This window comes from Panthera uncia, chromosome C2, assembly GCF_023721935.1.
Source record: "Panthera uncia isolate 11264 chromosome C2, Puncia_PCG_1.0, whole genome shotgun sequence".
Classification (NCBI taxonomy): domain Eukaryota; kingdom Metazoa; phylum Chordata; class Mammalia; order Carnivora; family Felidae; genus Panthera; species Panthera uncia.
Genome location: NC_064810.1, coordinates 27,520,424 through 27,542,077, shown reverse-complemented (window position 1 = coordinate 27,542,077; position 21,654 = coordinate 27,520,424). Strand labels below are relative to the sequence as shown.

The 21,654-nt window shown below is 38.5% G+C and overlaps 1 long non-coding RNA gene across 2 annotated transcripts in view; it reads left to right on the top strand.

Annotated features, from left to right (window-relative positions):
• LOC125920811 (uncharacterized) overlaps positions 1–21,654 on the top strand; it is a 54,161-nt gene that overhangs the window by 19,671 nt on the left and 12,836 nt on the right. For both annotated transcript variants that reach the window (XR_007457209.1, XR_007457210.1), the window contains exon 3: positions 18,207–18,498. This is a non-coding gene — a long non-coding RNA (uncharacterized LOC125920811). The remainder of the gene's footprint in view (positions 1–18,206; positions 18,499–21,654) is intronic.

Here is a 21,654-nt window from a genome sequence, read left to right as displayed (position 1 = left end):
AGTCACTCTGAATGCTACTGAACAAGTCACAGGCTGTTATAGCTACCAGATCCCCACGTTCCAAACTCAACTATTTGAGTGTGACTTTCTCCCTCCTTCCTGCCTCACCTTCAGATGACCCCATGCTAGAAGGTGACAGATGCAGCAGAGAGACTCCTGACTGTGCAGGTCATAAGACATTCCTCCCAAACCCACCCACCCTCACCCCATCAAGTGACCTGACCTTATAATCTCTGTGTCCCAATCTGTTTTCGTAATTCTTCCAGAACCTTAATCACAGATGTCAGCAGATATTAGATAGTAGCAGGTTTGATGATTAAAATAATTCAAAATAAGGTCTGGATAACAGGATATATTTACACAATTTGACCAGTCTATTTAATTTACACAAATACTTGCATAAGTAAAACTTAAGCCTTTGGATCTGGGAGTCTTCCCAACTCCTCCCTTTTCCTGGTCCATAAGAAGAACAGGGACCAGCAGTTTGCTTCCTTCCCTTTTGCAGACCTACATTAAGATGAATTTAAAAAAAAAAAAAAAAAAAAAAAGCAAACTTGTTGAATGCCAGGGAGAAACAATAGTAAAGAATAAAATCTAATGAAGATAAGGTTTTAACTGTTTAGGAAATTATCTTTGAAAAGGGATTATATAACACTCAATTCTTAATTAGTTGATTTGTCATTCTTAAATGAGAAGCATTAAATTAAATTATGAAATTAGTTGTCTCAAATCATGTTTTGCTCAGTGTATAAGTAATATATAAATCGAGAGAGTGTGCAGCATGCAGTTTGAAAAGCACTGATTAGGAGGAATTTACCATGCCCCTCCCAAATGGTTTAACACCAAATTCTGAGGATAACGGAGATTGGCTTAGAAGGAATTTTTGACAAAAAGCTTCTGCACAATGAAGGAAACCATCAGCAAAACTAAAAGGCAACTGACAGAATGGGAGAAGATATTTGCAAATGACATATCAGATAAAGGGTTAGTATCCAAAATCTACAAAGAACTTCTCAAACTCAACACCCAAAAAACAAATAATCCAGTGAAGAAATGGGCAAAAGACATGAATAGACACTTCTCCAAAGAAGGCATCCAGATGGCCAACCGACACATGAAAAAATGCTCAACATCACTCATCATCAGGGAAATACAAATCAAAACCACGATGAGATACCACCTTACACCTGTCAGAATGGCTAACATTAACAACTCAGGCAACAACAGATGTTGGCAAGGATGCGGAGAAAGAGGATCTCTTTTGTATTGCTGGTGGGAATGCAAGCTGGTGCAGCCCCTCTGGAAAACAGTATGGAGGTTCCTCAAAAAACTAAAAATAGAACTACCCTATGACTCAGCAATTGCACTACTATGTATTTATCCAAGGGATACGAGGTATGCTGTTTATAGCAGCACTATCAACAATAGCCAAAGTATGGAGAGAGCCCAAATGTCCGTCGATGGATGAATGGATAAAGAAGATGTGGTGTATATATATACAATGGAGTATTACTCGGCAATCAAAAAGAATGAAATCTTGCCATTTACAACTACATGGATGGAACTGGAGGGTATTATGCTAAGTGAAATTAGTCAGTCAGAGAAAGACAAAAATCATATGACTTCACTCATATGAGACTTTAAGAGACAAAACAGATGAACATAAGGGAAGGGAAACAAAAATAATATAAAAACAGAGAGGGGGACAAAACAGAAGAGACTCATAAATATGGGGAACAAACTGAGGGTTACTGTTGGGGTTGTGGGAGGGGGGATGGGGTAAATGGGTAAGGGGCACTAAGGAATCTACTCCTGAAATCATTGCTGTACTATATGGTAACTAATTTGGATGTAAATTTAAAAAAGATAAAAATTAAAACAAGTTAGAAAGAAAGAAAGAAAGAAAGAAAAGAAAAAAGAAATTTTCAAAAGAAATGCCGACTTATCTTTCAACTATGATTCCAAAGAAGAGTGGTTTAAGTGATTTCTGGTAATTCTTGGGAGAAAACAGAACAGAGAATGTAATCTTTAAACCTAATGGGATGGGACACAGTCTTGAAGAGGAGGAAGAGTATACCTTTCAGAAGAGAAATCTTCAAAAATTCACAAGCTGTGGGGAAAGCACCTTTGAGGATGTTTCATGTAAAAGAACAGAACACGAATTTTGCATACAAATTCGGTGGGAGCATATTATGGCCACCTGGATGGATTAAAGATACAGAGGTTATCTCAACAACCATTTCAGAGACTGAATAAAGGAGGGAGAGAAGATGTGAGCTATTCACATCCTTGCTGAAAGTCTTACCATCTAAGAACAGACCAACATGAAAGTTCTTGGTTCTATAACTTTCAAACTACGTTTATCTACAAGAAAAATGTTGCTGCTTCCTTCATTCATCCATTTATTCAGTGAATACCTATGTGTTCCCACTTTGCTTCAGGAACTGGGAATATAAAAATAAATAAGAGGGGTGCCTGGGGGGCTCAGTCTGTTGAGCATCCAACTTCAGCTCAGGTCATGATCTCGCGGTCTGTGAGTTCAAGCCCCGCATTGGGCTCTGTGCTGACAGGTCAGAGCCTGGAGCCTGCCTCGGATTCTGTGTCTCCCACTCTCTCTGCCTCTCCCCCGCTCATGCTCTCTCTGTCAAAAATAAAATAAACATTAAAAAAATTTTTTTTAAATAAATAAGAAAAAGCCTCTGAAATCTAACAGAACAAAATATTGTGGCAAATGCACAGAGAGACGTATTCAACAAATGACATAGGGGAGCTCTGCAAGGTGAAGTCTATGAAGCAGGCCACAGGCATGGCATCCCAGAAGGGACAGCTAAATTGGGGCCTAGAAGATGGCTCAACTAGGGACAGAGGTAAGAAGGAAGCGGGTCCTACCAGGAGGAAGAGCACATTTAGGAAGTTCGGTATGTTTGGAAACTTTTAATGATGGGGTCTGTTGAGAGATATGGCTGAAGAGGCCAGCATGTTAAATTTGGAGAATGAGAAGCCAGCCAAGTATGTTAAGGAAAATGTAACATAATTGGATTTGAATTTTAAGAGGTTCACACTGACTCTAGTGTAGAAAATAATGTTGGAGGAGAGCAGGATTGGGGGTGGTTTGTTATACTGACTTCATTTTCTTTTTGGCAAGATTGCAAAATTGCTAGATCAGGGAAATCCAGTAGCTAACATGTTTTTAGATTTCATCATGGCACTTGATGAACTCGCTTGTCAACAAGTTCTAAAAATATGTACTGATGATCATACAATTGGGTAGATCAGGCACTACGTGCAACCTACCTTTCCAGTCTTTTCTTTGAGTGCTCCCCTATACTTCCCAATGTTCCAGTCATTAGATTCCTTGTTGATTCCTGTACACACCCTGTGTGTTCCAACCTCATTGCCTTTGTTCATGATGTTCTCTCTATCCTTTCATCTCTTAACTGTTGAAACCCTATTGTTCGGTGGGCCACCGCCCTCGTATGTACTTGTCTGGTGATCCTTGCTTTATTCTATCTTACGTTGTAGTCATTTGAGTAAGTATCTAATACCCCGCACCACATTTTAATGTACCTGAGGGTATAAACTTTTTCATATTCCTCAGCAGAATGATAATATTGCTTACAATAATACCGACAACGATGTCTGTGGCACTTCTCTACTAGACAGGATAGAAAGCCATTTGCACACCTTCTTGTCTTACTTACTTTCAAGTGGCAGTTCAATATACTTGTTAAAAGCAAAAATACATCAGTCACCCAGACCCAGGTTAGCGCTCAGCCGTAACACTTATTGTCTGTGTGACTTGGGCAACTTGTTTAACCTCTCTGAATTTAAGTTTTCTCATCTGTAAACTATTATATTTGTTTTGAGGACTGAACACTATTATTTAAAAGGCATTACCATAGTGTTTAACACATAGCAACTACCCAGCATACAAATAACTCTAAGAAATTACTGCTAAACCCATTGCACAGACACTGGGAGACACAAAAATGCATGTGGACCCTTCTCAGGGAGCTTACAATTTAGTGGAGACCAAAACCTGTCAATGCTGGTTAATTTTGTATTATAATTTTTTTGTTTATTTATTTACTTTGAGGGGGAGCAGGGGCAGATAGAGACAGAATCCCAAACAGGCTCCACACTGTCAGCACAGAGCCTGATGCGGCACTTGGACCCACAAACTGTGAGATCATGACCTGAACCGAAATCAAGAGTTGGACGCTCAATCAACTGAGCCACCCAGGCACCCAAATGCTATTTAATTTCGATAAACGTACTACATCTAGAAAAATGTGAAAATGGCAAATAAACACTATAAACATTTCAGACTCATATTGGTGTTTCAAAAAATGCCGCATAAAAGTTAAATAATTTTTTCCAAAATGGCACACTTAGATTACTCCATGTAACACATTCATACTTCACGCAAAACATTTTAATTACCCATTAAACTTTTTTTTTTTAATGTGGAAAAATCACCCTGGGAATATATCAAAGAAGATATGAAAGAAAGATGTTGAGAATTTTTAAAAAGCTTTTTGGTATAATTTTCAACTATTCTTCTTAGCCGTTAACATCTCCCTCTTCACATAAAACATATCCACAGGATTTTGGTCCTTGGAATGATCCCCAACCGCCATCTAGCTCAGAGAGGGAAGAAAAGTCTCAGGACCCCAAGATTTCACCTGTGGCAAGATCTGCTGTGCTAGGTTATTTTCTTTTCCTGGAAGCTCCATAGCAACCTTCACCACACATCTCGCCACCATGGGAGGCTGACCTGTATGAATTGTGAGCACCAGCACTCCTGGCCTCAGGCTTCCTGTTGGGCTCCACCAAGGGGAGATGCCATTGAAAGACGCCATTTTGGGGGAAAGTAAGGTTGAGGTATTCATTCTCTGAACGGGAATAATGATAATGGTGATGATGATGTCTGCAGCTTCCAGCAGACCCACGCACCTTCTTCTGCATCTAGATATACAGTTATCTCACTTTCTTCTGCCCTTTCAGCCCTAGAGGTGGCAACACTAGCCCCCTCGGTATTTCACCATCTTTTGTTGGTTTCACTGTACCCTGTCTACCCTTTTGTAAACTGCTCCATCTTTAAACTCTCCTCAATCACTCTGCTTGAATATGCCATTTGGGACATTGCTGGTATCCTGCCTGACTCTTAGTTTCTAGTTCAGTACTCTCCCCCCCTACCCCCCAACACTGTGCTGGGTTGAAGCATGGAGATAAAAAGATTGCTTTCATGGGAATGAGTTTTACTCTTTTCTTCAAAAATTATATTTTCTTGGAAATATTTTGATAGTTAAGAATGGACAGCAATTTCATTCCCTTTTGTGATGACATTGCAATTTCTTTACAGGACAGGTCAGAAAAAAGATAGGAATTTTTCCTAGGCGAATTACTGATAGAATCACATCCCTTTCCAAGCTCTTGTCCATCCTAGGAATAAAATGAAAAGAGGTTATTCTGTATGATTTTGGAACCGCAAAACAATAAGATAAACTCACAAATAAAAATCTTTCTTAAGAATAAACCAGAAGTCCATGAGTGTAATATTTCAACTATAAGATCGCTTGAAGAGAGGAGAGCCTGAAAGAAAAACGTCAATGGAGATGAGTTTTCTTTACATACTCTGTAACAGTGTTTCTTTTATAAAAGTAATGAAAGAATGAGGTGGGGGGAAAATAGGTGGGAAGATAAGACACGCATGCCTGGTGCTGAAGAAAAGCTATTTGTACCTGGGACATTGTAGTTCTAGGACAAGAACAGTTCAGCCATGTAAAAATATGACCCTATGTAATACTGCCAAGGTCAATCAAACCCATAGTTATTGACTTGGGCTCTCCTTGTACGAGCTTTACAGGATACCATTGCTCAAAGCCTACTAGAGTTTATGCACCGATTATTAGCATTTGGAAGATATTTTTGAACCCTGAGGACTTAATTGTACTGAAACCATGATATAAAAATCATCCTTTTTTTTTTTCTGGTGGATGAGACTTTGAAGAGATACCATAAAAATATAAAGGGGATGCTCAGTAACTCTATGATAGCAATGTACTTTCATTATTTGAATAGCAGTTATTGTTATCTGATATTTTTCCTGTTTACATATTTTTTTGGCTTGGCTTTATTTCCCTAATAGAATTTAAGCCCCATATCATGCTTTTTATTTGCTGTTTGTTTGACAAATTAATTAAATATTGAATCAATTATAAATAATAATCTGTAGAGAGTTACCCATTAGACTTCAAATCTGTATACCTGAAAAATGAACAATTATGATGTTCATACTAGAATAAGAGTAAGGAATATGTTGAAGCATATGTTTATTGTTATCCCACTCATGCAAAAGAACAAAACAGTTCCAACCCCACTTCAGTAAAAAACCCTTATATGTGTGCATTACCTATTGAAAAAATACATGTATATAAAGAAAATATTTGCTGGCAATAAAAAATTACCCAGTTGTAATCAATTTTTCCTTCCAGAGCATTAGATTTGGGAAGTTCTGCATTTTTTAGACTTTTGTATTATGTGATCTTGTTATAAGGAACGGGCATTGCTTTTATAATTTGTAAAAGAAAAATAATAAAGTTATGAGATAAAATCTTGTAAAATAGTAACTTTGGAAATGACTATTGGACCAAGATCGAATCTGAATTTATAATAAGTAATGATTTTGGTTTCTGTCTCACTCTTTGTTTCTGTTACTAGACTAATGAAATCTCTCCCAGATTTCAGGTCCTATCCCCAACCCATCCCCTTAATATGTTTTGCAACCACCTTTCTACCCATGACCATCCACCCTATTAAGATTTTTGTGCCCAGCACTGTTTCTAGGCTGAGCCAACTTTCAGGTTGGAGTAGTCAAGGGGGAAAGGAACAATCCCAAGGAACAGGATGAAAAAGATTGAAGATGATTGGGGGCTTGGGCCGGGGTGCTCTAAAAATATCTCTCTGCTTCCTATCTTTCCCCAAAGGCAAAGTGCTTCCGTGTCTCTCTTTACACAGATTCAGGCAATATGTATTAGAGCTAGAAATACTGGAGTATCAAGTATCCTGAAGTCTGAACTGGCATTTTGCCTGCTAGTCCATGAACCCTCTCATTGGGTACATGCTGAAGCCTTCTTGGAGATTACGGGTCATAAATGTGCATGATTAATTGCATATGTTGAAACCCAAAATAATGTTGTTTCCAGAACATTCAGACTGGAGGGTGAAGCAAGATCCCAGCGGGTGACATGAGAAATCTCTGTTAGGGAGTCTGACAGTGATGGCTGAAGAAAGATTGAGCTCACTTGGGCAGCCTGATAAACGTTTCTGGTAGATAGAATAACAAAGGGAAAAAAACCAGACAATAGGAATTTGTTACAGATTGTGAAAAGTACCTAAAAAATTAGAAAGGACACAGGCTATGGAACAGTGGCATAGGTAAACGAGAAGAGGAATATGTAAAACAATAGTCGAGAGAAGTTCACAGCTTGGTTTCTAAATAAAATTTATCCATTGAGATGAGAATGTAGCAGCAGTATTGTCTTCCCTATATATAGTTACTTAGAGGTATCTACTGCCTATGGGTAAAAACAAATAATTTGTTATTTCCCTCTTCTGGTTTATAAACTATAATTGCCTCCCTTGGGATTGTAACTGTGTGTGTACAAAAATTTGCACTAAATATATTGCAGAAGGGCTACCCAGAACCTAGTAAAGAGAGCCCAGTGTTGGCCCCAATTGAGGCCATACACTCTTAAACACCTCATAGTTGGCAGATCAAATATCAGAGAATGTGGTTTAAACTTTGAATACCCAAAATCTTTTTTTAGCAAATGGGATTGATTATATGTTGTATCTATCTATCTATCTGTCTATCTATCATAGATACATATTTTTAACAATTTTTTAAGTTTATTTATTTACTTTGAGAGAGGGGGGAGAGAGAGAGAAAAAGGTGCATAAGTGGGAGAGGAACAGAGAGGGAGAGAAAGAGAGAGAATCCCAAGGAGGTTCCACGCTATCAGCACAAAGCCCAACGTGGGGCTCCATCTCAAAACCTGAGCTGAAATCAAGTTGGATGCTTAACTGATTGAGCCACTCAGGCACCCCTTAGATATATCTTTTTATAGAGGTGCAGCTAGGGATGTCTCTAACAAATGCAAACTGTTCCCCAAATCCAGATACAAAGGCAGTCACTTAGCCATTCTTCCTTCATTTCCAATTAATTACTGTAGGACCCACATGCCTTCTTAACTGGAGGTCTGGTACTTTTCTCTTGAGGTCTCTCTGCTTTCTTCTACCTACCAACTCCCTACCCAGTCCAAAGAGGGGCAACTCCAGGTACTGTTAATTAGAGAGAGAAATGGAAGGGATTGGTGCTTTGCTGCTGCATCTGCTGCTACTTCTCATGGTTGAAGACCACCCTACACATTTAGAGCAGTGGTTGCTAGACCAGAAGGCTGCAGCCATTCTACCTCTTCACTTCTAAGTTTGGTCAAAGGTGGTTTAGAGACCCAACAATTCCAGTTTTTAAAATATTTTTTTTCAACATTTATTTATTTTGAGAGAGAGAAAGAGAGAGAGAGAGCAGGGGAGGGGCAGAGAGAGAGGGAGACACGGAACCTGAAGCAGGCTCCAGGCTCTGAGCTGTCAGCACAGAGCCCAGTACAGGGCTTGAACTTGTGAACCATGAACCATGAGATCATGACCTGAGCAGAAGTCGGACACTTAACAGACTGAGCCATGCAGGTGCCCCATCAGCAATCCGAGTTTTTAAAGGCAAACTAGTTCTGAGGGAGTGAGGCAGGGCAGATCAATCCTTATGTGAACTAACTCCTGAGCCTTGCATTCTTGTCGCCCCAATCCCTATTTCTCTTCATACTTACCCAAGGAGGAGTAACTGATCTTGACTGGACCCTTTTAGATTTATCTCATGCCCACATTTCTCAGGAGGAGCAATCCTCAGTGATTTAGCCAAGGTGATATATCCTTCTAACGGAGGTCCCCAAGTAATTTCAAGGTGCCATATCTAAATCAGGCTGATTTCTGTGACTCCAAGGTGATTTTTCATCCTGGCTTAAATTATGAAGGCTTTGGCACTTCTGTCTCTAAAAAAAAGGATAAACACAATTTTTTTTTTTTTTCCGATTGGTCACTGCTGGGTAGAGCAACCCTGTACATATGTAGCTTCTGCTTTCAAAATTATAAATAGACATATCAGGGTACAAACCACTATCTTTAGATGCCTTGAAACCTCAGGGCTTCACAGTTCTCTGTAAAGCAGAACTTTGTACTCATAAGGACCCTTTTTGGAGGTAAATGACAGAAATCTAACATCTCACAGAGGAAAAAAGTGAATTTGTTAATTTAGCTAACTTAAAATTCCAAGTAGGCCTAAGGGGTGTGATTAAGGTTCTTTTTCTTTACCTCAGATTTGTATGAATTGGTTTTTCTTCCAGTGTTGACCTAAAGTTTCTCACCATGTGGCAGGAAAGGTTGTCAAACCCCTACCCTTACAGGATATGATCCAAAAGGAAGAGAATAGCCTTACTCCCAATTCCCATATGCTGAGTTGGCTCTGCTTGAGTCACGCATGCACCCTGTAAATCATTGTGAATAGGGGAATGAAGTTCCATGATTAGCTAAGTTCGATTATGATTTTCCTTTGGGTGGAGACAAGTCCTGATTGGCAGTGTGGGACCACCACAGGAAACACGGAAAGAGAAGAAATACTTCCCCAATGAAAGAAGAAAAGCTGGGTTTACGAAACAGACTGGGGGTGGATGTTGCACTGGGTCTCCTTAAGCCTTTTTGTTAGTGGCTGACTTTGCAAGGTTCTACTGGGGGCCGTAGTCCTGTATGGAGCTTTATCAGGTATGCAGGTGAACTGGGTCAGTCCACAGGTTTGACTGGGTCTTTGGAGCTTAACTGCAGACTCATTTGATAAAATGTGCTGTCACAGATGCAGATTGGAATATCAAGAAGAGCTTTATTGATTTTGTGCCAGAGCATAGGATCTGAAAAGTCATTTGTTCTGCAATCTTTTCAAAGGACAGGGGCCAGGTAATATGATCTTCTTCTACTGTGGTATTGCTGGAAAGTGGTCTGGACTTCTGTTCTTATTCCATTTTCTGCTAATTTGTAATTGTGACTGAGGGCAATTTATGTCACCTCTTTGGAACTTGGTTCTTATGTGTTAAGTGCGGTGGTCACATAGTTTGATCTCCAACCAATGTTTTTGATCTTTCAGCTCTGAATTTCCAAAGTATTAACTTTGTTTCATTAGTTTCCATCTTAGACATAGGCTGGAAAAGATGAGACCATGGTAAGAGGCTAGCAAAAGTCATTGTACTAGATAATTTCTAAAGGATGTCTAAAAGATAATTATAAGACAGATGGCCATCTTTTATTTGTTTTAATTTCTCTAAAAAGGATAACAACTCTAAATGCATTCTTTGCTTTTGACTTAAAAAAAACACTCATTTATTCTAAGGGATATTTAAGAAGTGCTTTATAGAAGTCCAATGAAGCAATTTCAAAAGTAAATTAGACAGGTACCTGGGTGGCTCAGTTGGTTAAGCATCTGACTCTTGATTTCAGTTCAGGTCATAATCTCACGGTGGAGTTCAAGCCCCATCTCAGGCTCCATGCTTTTTGTGGAGCCTGCTTAGGATTCTCTCTCCCTCTCTCTTTGCCCCTTCCCCATGTGCATGCAGGGTCTCTCTCTCTCTCTGTCTCTCTCAAAAAAAACAAAAACAAAAACAAAAACAAAAAAACCCAAAAAAGTAAATTAGAAAAAGAGACAAGAGTTATAACAAGCCAATGCAATGAGCAGAACTTGTTTTGACCTGGCTTGGAAAAAATAGCTGTAAAATATCTGTCTTGCACAATTGCAGAAAATTTGAATTCAGCTTAACTATTAGATGATATTAAGGAATTATAATTACTCTAATTTTCCTAAATGTGATAATATCAAGATTTAGGAGAATCTTTGGGAGAAAGTTTTGTGAGAAATTGGAAAATTGTTCTTATTTTTTCCGTGATATCTACTCAAATATTTAGCATTAATGTGGCAAAATATTAACCTTTTTGATGAAGGTTCTATGGCTATTTCATATACCAATCTCTCAGCTTTTCTGTAAGCTTGCAAATTAAAACAAACAAACAAACAAAAAAACCCTAATTGGAGACAATGGATTATCCTTTAATGTTTCAAGCTGTGTTCACCTTACATTTTTATTTCAAATACAGTTCAAGTTTTTACTTTTCCCAGTTGAAACAGCACTTAAACCTTTTTAAGTTAGCTAAAATATGGCACCAGGATTTTCATCTGTAGCAGTGTGAGTGATAAGGTAGCAAAGTGGCAGCCTATTTTCTATGAATTAGGCCTTAAATAGAATCTTTAATAGTTAACACATCCCTACATACACATAAACACCTGAATCCTTATAACTTTTGCTAATTGTATCGATGAGGCAAACAATATAGTGGTGATGCATTCAGACTCTGAATCCAGTTGCCTGGGTTTGGGATGCTGTTTGTCTTACCACTAATCACCTGAATGACCTTGGGTCAGTTACTTCACACCCTGTGCGTCAGTCTCCCCAGCTGTAAAAATGGGCCAAATGTTATCATTCATATAATGGGATCTTTTTCAGCATTAGGTATACAACATACTTAACACAGTTTCTCGCACTTAATAAAGTGTTAATGATTATGTACTTTGCCATAGGAAAGACAAAAAGGTCAATGTCAATATTTAAGGAAAAAAATGCTTTTGCATTTCAGGCGATAAACTTTGTTCAAGAGATATGTCCTGCCCTATCTCAGTGAATAGCACTGAGATAGGTTTTTAAAAACAGAAAGGGCAGCATAGCACTGTGGCATCTCTTCCATTTTAGTAATTTCCGTACCAAGTGGTTTAGTTAAGGTTTTCCCCAAGTGCTAGAAAACTAGTATCTGAGAAAATAAATTTCTCAAGGGTCTCTAAAAATAACTACATTTTCCCAACAACTTCAGGCTGGAAATATATTTGATAGATGCTTCATGGTACTTGGCAGACATACTAAGATGATGGTGTGGTTGTTATTACAAAATATCCTGCAATCGTTTATAACCAAGTAAGACTCCATCATTAGCTTATATACCTATTGTAAGTGCTTATTAAAAATCAAGGACTTGATCTCCTTGTAATATGTTTCCCATTATCTATGACCTTGTAAAACATTGCCCAAGAATATGAACAAAGAGGGGCACTTGGGTGGCTCAGTTGGCTAAGCATCTGACTTCAGCTCAGGTCATGATCTCAGAGTTCATGAGTTCGAGCCCTGCATCGGGCTGTCTGCTGTCAGTACAGAGCCTGCCTCTGGCCCTCTGTCCCCCTCCCTTTCTGCCCCTCCCCTGCTTGTTCTGTCTCTCTTTCTCTCCAAATAAGTAAATAAATAAACTTTAAAAAAAAAATTAAAAAACAGAATATGAACAAGGAAATTATTTTCAATGGAGATACCCAAATATTCTTTTTCTTACTAGACCTTATTATGAAAATTCAATACTATTCAAATTTATTTAATGAAACTTTAGAGAAACTGCCAATGACTTGGGTTTCACGTCTGTGATAAATTTTTATGACATGTGTGTTTTACCCAAAGTAATTCTTTCCTCTGGAAGGTTAGGTCATGGGCGACTTCTTTATGGAGACTTCCCAGAGGCCTTAGAGTCCTCTGCCATGCCAAACACAACTCTTTGCCCATCACAAAAGCCATTTAAAATAATCTGTATAATTAAATCTGTTGTATTGCCGGAATCCATGTAAAGAAATTCTTTATCGCCTTGGAGCCACGGCAAGAAGCTAACATCTAAACTTCTTAATTCAACATAAATCAGGGAAATCTTTTCCTCTCAGGGAGCTGTTGGTATTCCTTTGGAAACAAGGTCATTTCGGTTCAGGTCCTGTCACTCCCTTTGCAAACAGTCCTACTGCAGGGAGACACATAATAGAAGCTGTTCAGGAAGGCCCAGTCAGATTCAAGGCTCCTTTGGCCCCAGGGACTCAACCCAGGTTGAGGTGGAAGTGATCACTTTTTAACGTGGTGTCACTCAGCTTTGCTCCGGGCAAGATAGATGCCTTGATTCCATCTTCAAAACTGTCAACTTGAACATCAACATGCATATCAGAGCTTCCTTGTAAGTGAAAATCACTTTGATAATATGATTAATAAGTCTTCGCCATTTCCAACTGGCAGTATCATTTTCTTCTCCTCATTTTTAAGTCTTTAATGTTTGGCCCAAGCTTTAGCACTAAGAAGAGTACCCAGACCTTGAAAGTATCTAGCCAGCACTGCATGCAGAGCAGTAGAAGGACGCAGGGTGCCTCCAAATTATTGGGTATTTTGCCCTCTCTTTTCCAGCTCCTTATGGTATTCACTTTGAACCATTACTCTACTGTATCTACATATTTACCAAAAAGAACCCGCATCTGGGGGAACTTGGGTGGCTTAGTTGGTTAAGCGTCCAACTTCAGCTGAGGTCATGATCTCACAGTTAGTGAGTACAAGCCCTGCATCGGACTCTGTGCTGACAGCTCAGAGCCTGGAGCCTGCTTCAGATTCTGTCTCTCTGTCTCTCTGCCCCTCCCCCACTTGATTTTGTTTATCCCTCTCTCAAAAATAAATAAACATTAAAAAAAAATTTTAAATCCCCATCTGTAGACTTTATATGCTTATAAATAATAATAATTATTGTTATTATTATTATCAGATTATAAATTTGTGCCACATCCTCAATTTCTTTAGGCTCATTTGTTCTTACTAAATGTGTTTCTAATTGCCTTTGACGATATCCTTCAATTCTGGCCCCACCTGGCCGCCAAATGAATTTGCAAACTTCATGAAAATGTAAAGCAGCCAGGGTTCCAGGTCAGCCCTCACATGTGGTTCTCTGTCCCTGTGAGTTCGCATTTTCTCAAGTCTTTGGCTAGCAGTCTAGGAGCCCAAAAAGGAATGTGACGTCTTACTACACTCTCCAGTGGTGAGGCAGGCAAATTTGGACACAGCAGCTGTCTGCTCCTGAAGACAGTTGGAAGTAACCACGTCTGATAAGATCAGCTATCAGAGGCAGGGCAGCACTGCTGTGTGTAAACAGGATGCTATCTCTGAGACTCGAGACTGTGACAGGAGCAGCTCTGGTTCAACCTGCCCCCAAAATGGCAGCGAAGACGCTTCACACCCAGTCTTGCCTAAGTAGAATGAGAACCACAGACTTTTAGGACTGCAGAGCCCCTTGGAGATCGTGTCACAACACTCTTGTTTTACAGATGAAGCAACAACAACAAAAGCCTAAGACCAGGGGAGATACGGAGACCAGTGATATTTATAATTGTCACATATGCATGGATGGATATATAACTAAGTCCTTTAGGGAACATATCATTCTTTTGTGCGTAAGCTAGTATGTTTGTGGCCTTCCAAAGAGGTAACTCTGCACATCAACAAATTTCAACAAAGCTACGATTTAGCTTTAGACATAAGAGTAAATATTTGGATCTACCCTCAATCCAAATATACCCCTACCATGAATGACATCACCAGTTCTGTGGTTATTCCATGCTAGCCTTTGTCTGGGATCAGGCACTAAAACTACAAAGCTGAAAGGCACAAGGATCTAAAGATGTTCACAGTCCAGTGTGGGAAACAGGTATAGAAGTAAATAATTAAGGGACATTCAACGGGAGATTTATGTAAAGTGTGATATTAGCATCTGAAAAAGGAACCATAGAGCAGGTGAGGAGAAAATCAATGAAGGCAGTGCAGAAAAAATCATATTTAAATCTCTATAGTAACATTTGAATCCTGGAGAAGGGAGTAAGAAAGATGAAGTGAGGGTACAGAAGAGACGGTGCAGAGAGAAAATTTCAGACAAGAAGTTAAGAGTGTTTGCATTTAATGTGAGCCAGCGTCAGAGTCATCTTAGCAAAATGATGCAGAATGTATTCGTTTTCTCTCTCGGATTCTTCTATTTTGTCACGAAAATTTGCATAAACAAACTCTGTTATAAGGGTCTGTTTTGGAGCAATACGCGTGAACTTCATGACTGCATTTTCCTTCATTGTAGAGACCTTTATTTTTTATCTCTTGGTGTGTGTTTGTGTTCTGTTTGATTGAGGTTGTCAGAAACCCTAGAATGGACAAGAAGCATTGTGGGTTAGAAGTGACCAAAGAATGACTGATGTTAACTCTTAAACTAGAGAAGACATTGGGAAATCGAAGGATCATAAAAATAACCCAGAGAGAAAGACTGTTGCTGTGACTTCAGACTAAAAGTAAACAAACAAAACATTCACCAAAAAATAAAAAAGGAAGGACTAAAGCACAGACTTTCAAAGTTCAAGTTTTTAGAAGTCAGGAACACACAAATTAAGGCAGTAAGATAATTGTTTACCTACAAATTGACTGGGCTTTAAGAAACAAGAGGATAAAGGGAAATAGGTACTTCCTTTTATTTCTGAGGGAATAAAAATTGGTAAAATTTGTATGAATATCCTAGAAGATAATTCTTTCTTTTCTTTTTTCTTTCTTTCTTTTCTTTCTTTCTTTTCTTTCTTTCTCTCTTTCTTTCTCTCTCCACACACACACACACACACACACACAAGTATATATTATATTTACATATAATTTAAAACAAAATATGTATTATCTAAATATGTACATTTTGCTAAATTACTTTTAAATTTATGAATCCATAGACTCTCATCCCAAGAAGGTAATATGTATGCATCTTGACTATGATATAAAAATGCTTATGGTAGAGATGTTTATTTAAGCCAAAATATGGAATAAATCTAAATATTTAATAATAAGATACACTTCAAATATCTAGATATGTTCATATAATGGAATACTATATAGTCAATAAGAATTATGTTCTTCTGGAAGCCACAAAGATTAAAATAGTAGACTTAAAATACTTAGAACAGTGCCTGGTTCCTAATAAATATTCGTTCAAAGTTAACCTTTTCATCATCAACATCATCATCATCATCATCATCATCGGTATATCTTAAGACATAGGGAGATGTTCCTACATGTAAAATGAAAAAAAATTATAAAACAGTATTAAATTATTATATCAACTCAAAAATATTTATACATATGTGTGTATGCATGTATGTATGTGTGTCTGTGTGTGTGTATATATATATATATATATATACTCAGCAAAAAGATGAACAGTGTATTAGTTTTCTAGAGCTGCCGATAACAAAGCCCCACGGACCAGGTGGCTTCAACAACGTAAGTTTGTTGTCTCACAGTTCTGGAGACTATAGGTCCAAAATTAATGTGTCAGCAAGACTGGTTCCTTGTGAGGGCTGGGAGGGAAGAATCTGTTCTAGGCCTCTCTCACTGGGTTGTAGGCAGTGTTTTTTATCTATATCTCTCCACATTGCCTTCCTCCTATGTGCAGTAGGTCTGTGACCAAATTTCTCCTTTTTGTAAGTCATGTTGGATTAGGACCCAATCTAATACCCTCACTTTAACTTGACTGTGTCTGTAAAGACTACCTCAAAGAAGGGAACATTCTCAGGTACTGGGGGTTAGGACCTCAACATTTGAATTTTGGGAGGACACAACTCAACTTATAACAGAATGTATGTATATTAGTAATTTTGGAACTATGGACGACATTTATTTTACTCTTTTTGCTTATCTGTTATTTTCTACGATGGACTATTACCACTAATAACAATTTTAAATGTTATTTTGTAAAAGTCCATGCTTCAGAAACCTACACACCTTGTTTAAACATAAAATGAAAATACTTTTAATTCCTCGCATAGTTCTCTATTTAAATATCACCTCTATTTCTACTGTTTAAGACTAAGCCTATGACTTCTAAAAGAATATTTAACGTTCTCTCAGCAAAGGGGAAGTTTGAAGATTGAAACTCTGAATAGTCAGATTGTATGTGCTATGTATACTGCCTGGACTATAGAGTCCAAGATTATTATTTCCCTTGGAGTTCTTGTTTCATTGTGAATTCCTACACTGCACTGACTTAGGATAAAGTAGAATTATTATGTAGCTTTTGACTACTGTCTTTGGAGGAATGCTTATTCCTTTGCCTGTTTCAGAGCTTGTCAAATCTAAAGCTGGTATCGTACATATTTCTTGAGTGGTGCATTGCTATTCAGTAGGAATCCTGAGTATTGAAAAAGTTAGAGCAAATGTAAAACCTGTTTTATACAATAAATGGGCTTCTGAGCAATCATTATTATAGAAATCAGATTAGACTTAAATGCAATAGAGTAAACTGTACATTTGTAAAATAAAGAATAAATCTGTAAGCAACAAAGTGATAATTAATTCATTTATATATATGTTTAAACTTTGTTGCTGAATTGGACTTTTTTGAAGCCAAGGATGTGCCTTGCTTGCGGTCATAAAATGGGTGGAATTAAGACACGCTTTGCGAAGATGAAAAGTTTCTATAAGAAGACCTCACACAAAAATTGTCTTGAAATCTATCATTTGAAAGTGCTAGTCCTTTTCTTTAAGCTTCATAGCTAATTTATGGGTGGGGTATTCTGCAAAATTAATTCATTGCCCATAGTTAATATATATCCTCGACAATACTGTCTGGTGGCTTATATGGCTAATGCTTTAGCTGTCATAATTATTGATCCAATTTCATAAAATAAGTCAGATACAAAAAAAAATCAGGTTCTTTACTAAGATACCTGGTGAGGCTATAGAATTAAAAAAAAAATTACTGAAGCCTGTTTGGTGGCTAATACCTTGCAGAGTGAGAAAATTACTCATTATGTTAAGTAATGTCTTCTATCAGCATGTAAATAACTTGAGTGATTGCTTGGAAAGAAAACTACTCCAAAGAGAAAATTAATGTATCTGATTTGTTTATTTATACATCTAATTTAGGGCCAAAAGATTTTTGGACTGATACTAGATATGAAAATGTGTCACTGAAATTTATTGGAGCTCAGAGCTAGAGACCTTCCCTATAAATATAGATTTAAATAGTCGCATGCTTGGTTATCTCTGATAAGTTAAATCAGATAAGATATTTAATATATAATTCTCCCTTGTATATTAGAAGACAGTCTTCCCCGTCTCTCTGTTTCTGTTAGTTGTAGCTTGGATGGGAAATTAAAAGTTAATTTTGTCTTTGTCCTTCTGTCTTTTTCTTATCAGCAATGCCTGGGAGGCATGGTAAAGTATGCTGAGAGTGACCTTCAGTTTCCTCATATCATCTTGACACAAATGAGCCAGGCACTTGTAATTTTCATTATTCGCCACAAGAAGAGGAGCTTCTCTCAGTAGGAAATATACAACATCCAAAAATATAGAGGTATTTTATGTATCTCATGAGTGGTTACTTAAAGAAGGTTGAAGGGTTGGAGAATCAATGGAGAAGGTGACGAGTGAAGGAGAGAAAATTATAGCCAAACTGCCACCATGCAGAGGGTGACGTGATTTACCCAAGGTGAGTAGCAGAACTTCTCTTTAGGGGCACAGTCAGAACTGGAACCCAGAGATCCTGGCTTCTGGTGCAGAATACCTTCTCCAATTCCATCCTGCCTGAGTGGACAGAAAAGCAAATGAACTTCCTTTGTCAAATGGGGCAAGATAACTGTTTTTGGTGCTGCGTCTCCACATGTCAGCATGTCATGTTGTTTCTTTACCTCTGCCCTATTCATATTTTTGTTTCTCTTGACTGAAGTCAGAAGGCACTGCTTGTAAGGACACAAAGTGGCCCCATGTCAACTTTCCCCCTGTAAATTATTTTTATGAGCATACCAACCAAGGGCATATCTAGAACACATGATCGCTTTTGGCATCTAACCCACCCTTCTCTCCCCCCATCCTCTTACCACCATTTTATGGGTAAAAAACACTTTTTCTCATCATTCTTCTCAAACAGGATCCTTGAAACTACTGTAATGTATAATGTTAATATATCAACTACCAAAGGAAAAAAAAAAAAAGGAACCTGATGAAAGTAGGCATCTGGGAGTTCAGGCTTCTGAAATCGACTCCCATTTCTTGGGATATGGAACACGTGACTTCAGGCTATTCCTGCATCACTTTTCACTCCCCAGTAAAAAGCTGATTTTAGAAGGATGTCCTGTTCAAAAGTTGCTACACTAAGAATGTTAGAACTACAAGTTTTCTGCATCTATGGCTGAATAGATAGGTGGGGTTGCTAATGACTTTCTTGCATGTTCGATGAAAAATGCTGTGTAAAGATCTTAACCTGGATTTTCTGTGTGACCCCTACGTGTTCAATAAACACAGTGCAGGGCATCTGAATTCAGCAAAGGACACTGAGCTGTAGTCTGTGCCCTTGGGATTCTTCTTTATAAACATGCCAGAGCAGAGATAGTGACCTCATGCTTCCCAGGGAACATCTTCACTGGGTTGTCCTGAAGTCACCTCAAACTCAACACGTCCAAAATAGAACACAGTCCTTCTCACACATTCATGGTCACATCATGGGGTCACATCATTCCTCCGTTTGCTAGGACCAGAAGTCCCACTTTCGTGCCAATGGCCAATTGTTTCTGGGTCTGCCCTGTCTCTTATATCTATACCTTCCATTTCTCTCCCAACATCACTAGCTTGGTGCGGGCTGGAATTACCTCTTGCTTTGACTTTTGTAATGACCTCACAGATGGTCTCTGCAAATGCAGATTCTCCCTCACCAGCCCACCTTCTGTGTTGCTAACAGGATAGCCTCCTAAAACACTCAAATGTTAACCACCTTCCCCAAAACTTTCATGGGCTCTTTGCTGCCTACAGAATAAATTCCAACATTCTCAGTCTTGCAGACAAAGCCCTTTTGTAACTGGGGCCCACCATGCCTTTTACAGGCTCATCTGAGACTAGATCACTAATGAAATAAAACAATTTCCTTCAAAAACGTGCTATGTTCTTCAGCCCCTAAGTCTCTTCTCAAACTATCCCCCTAAAAGAATTCTCTTCCCATTTGAACTACCTTTTAAGATCTACCAAACTTTTATATCTTTATTAGGAAGACTGGGTAAGTGTCAACCCAAGATGGAATCCTAGCAGTTGCCCCTTATTCAAATATACAATCAAATCATAAAACATGTAATGATGAGAAAATATGATGTGGGAATTGTTGGCTGGATATCAATAGGCAAGATTCCATTACAATGTGGCATGTTCGGAGGACAAAAATCACACTGGAAAACATGACCCACGCATCAGTTGTACTACTGAGAAAACTACATATATATATATATATATATATATATATATATAATGTATATATTACTGTAATCGGGGATGAAAGTTAAGGAAGGTGAGAAGGCAGATGTAAATGATGAATGGAAGGTCTTCAGTGGTCTTTGTTTCACAATTAACCTAAGGTGGGGGGGGGGGGTTGAAAACAGTTTTATTCCAACACTCACAATTCCTATACTTCCATTGTATAGGAAGATGAGATTTAGAGAGTAAATTAAATTTTCTTGCACTTCATTTGTTTCTTTCAAATGTATTTACCAAAGCACATTTTAAGGGAGGGGTGGGAAATGTCAGTTACACAAGAAAATCTATCCTCTGCCCGACTGAAGAAATTGTTCAAATGAAGTGCATTCTTTCATAAGCACTGCTTCCTAATGTAGCCAGGGTCAGTAAGGGCTTAGGTTATTAGTTATGTAATCCCTGGTTCCTCAAACTGCAGTTTTGATTTGAACACATGGTTTCAATTAGTTACTTCAGTTTTTGCCTCTAGATGTATTTCATTTTTAGGATCAAGAGAGGCTCAGACAATCACAGCATTTTGGAGCCACTCCTAATTTCACAAATATACACCTGACCCCCAAGAGGTAACTTTACCACAGACACAGCTCTCAGCCCAGTTCTCTTTCCATAACATCACTTGTAGGTTGAATTATGTTCCCCAAAAAGATTTGTTGAAGTCCTCAGCCCTGGCATCTGTGAATGTGATCTTATTTGGAAAAGTCTTTGTAGACATGATGAAGACGTAAGTTAAAGTGAGGTCCTATGAAGCAGGTGGACCTTTAATCCAATATGACTGAGGTCATGACAAGAAGAAGAAAAGAAGAGTGCCTGGGTGGATTAGTTGATTAAGCATCTGACTTTGGCTCAGGTCATGATCTCACAGTTCCTGAGTCTGAGCCCCGCATCGGGCTGTGTGCTGTCAGCATGGAGCCCACTTCAGATCCTCTGTCCTCCCTCTTTCTCTGCACCTTCTCTGCTCATGCTCTCCCTCCCTCAAAAAGAAATAAAGGTTAAAAGAAGAAGAAGAAAAAAGACATGGAGACAGACACACGGGGGAACACCATGTAACAATAGAGGCAATCCATGGTGTCCCAGGAATTGTTGGCTCCCACCAGAAGCTAGGAAGAGGCACGAAAGGATTCTACCCGGGATTTCAGAGGAAGCATGGTCCTCTTGGCAACTCAATATTGGACTTTTAGCCCTCAGAGCTGTGAGAGAATACATTTCTATTTTTTTTTAATGTTAATTTTTGAGAAAGAGAGAGAGTGTGAGTGGGGTAGGGGCAGAGAGAGAAGGAGACACAGAATCCAAAGCAGGCTCCAGGCTCTGAGCTGTCAGCACAGAGCCTGACATGGGGCTCGAACTCACGAAC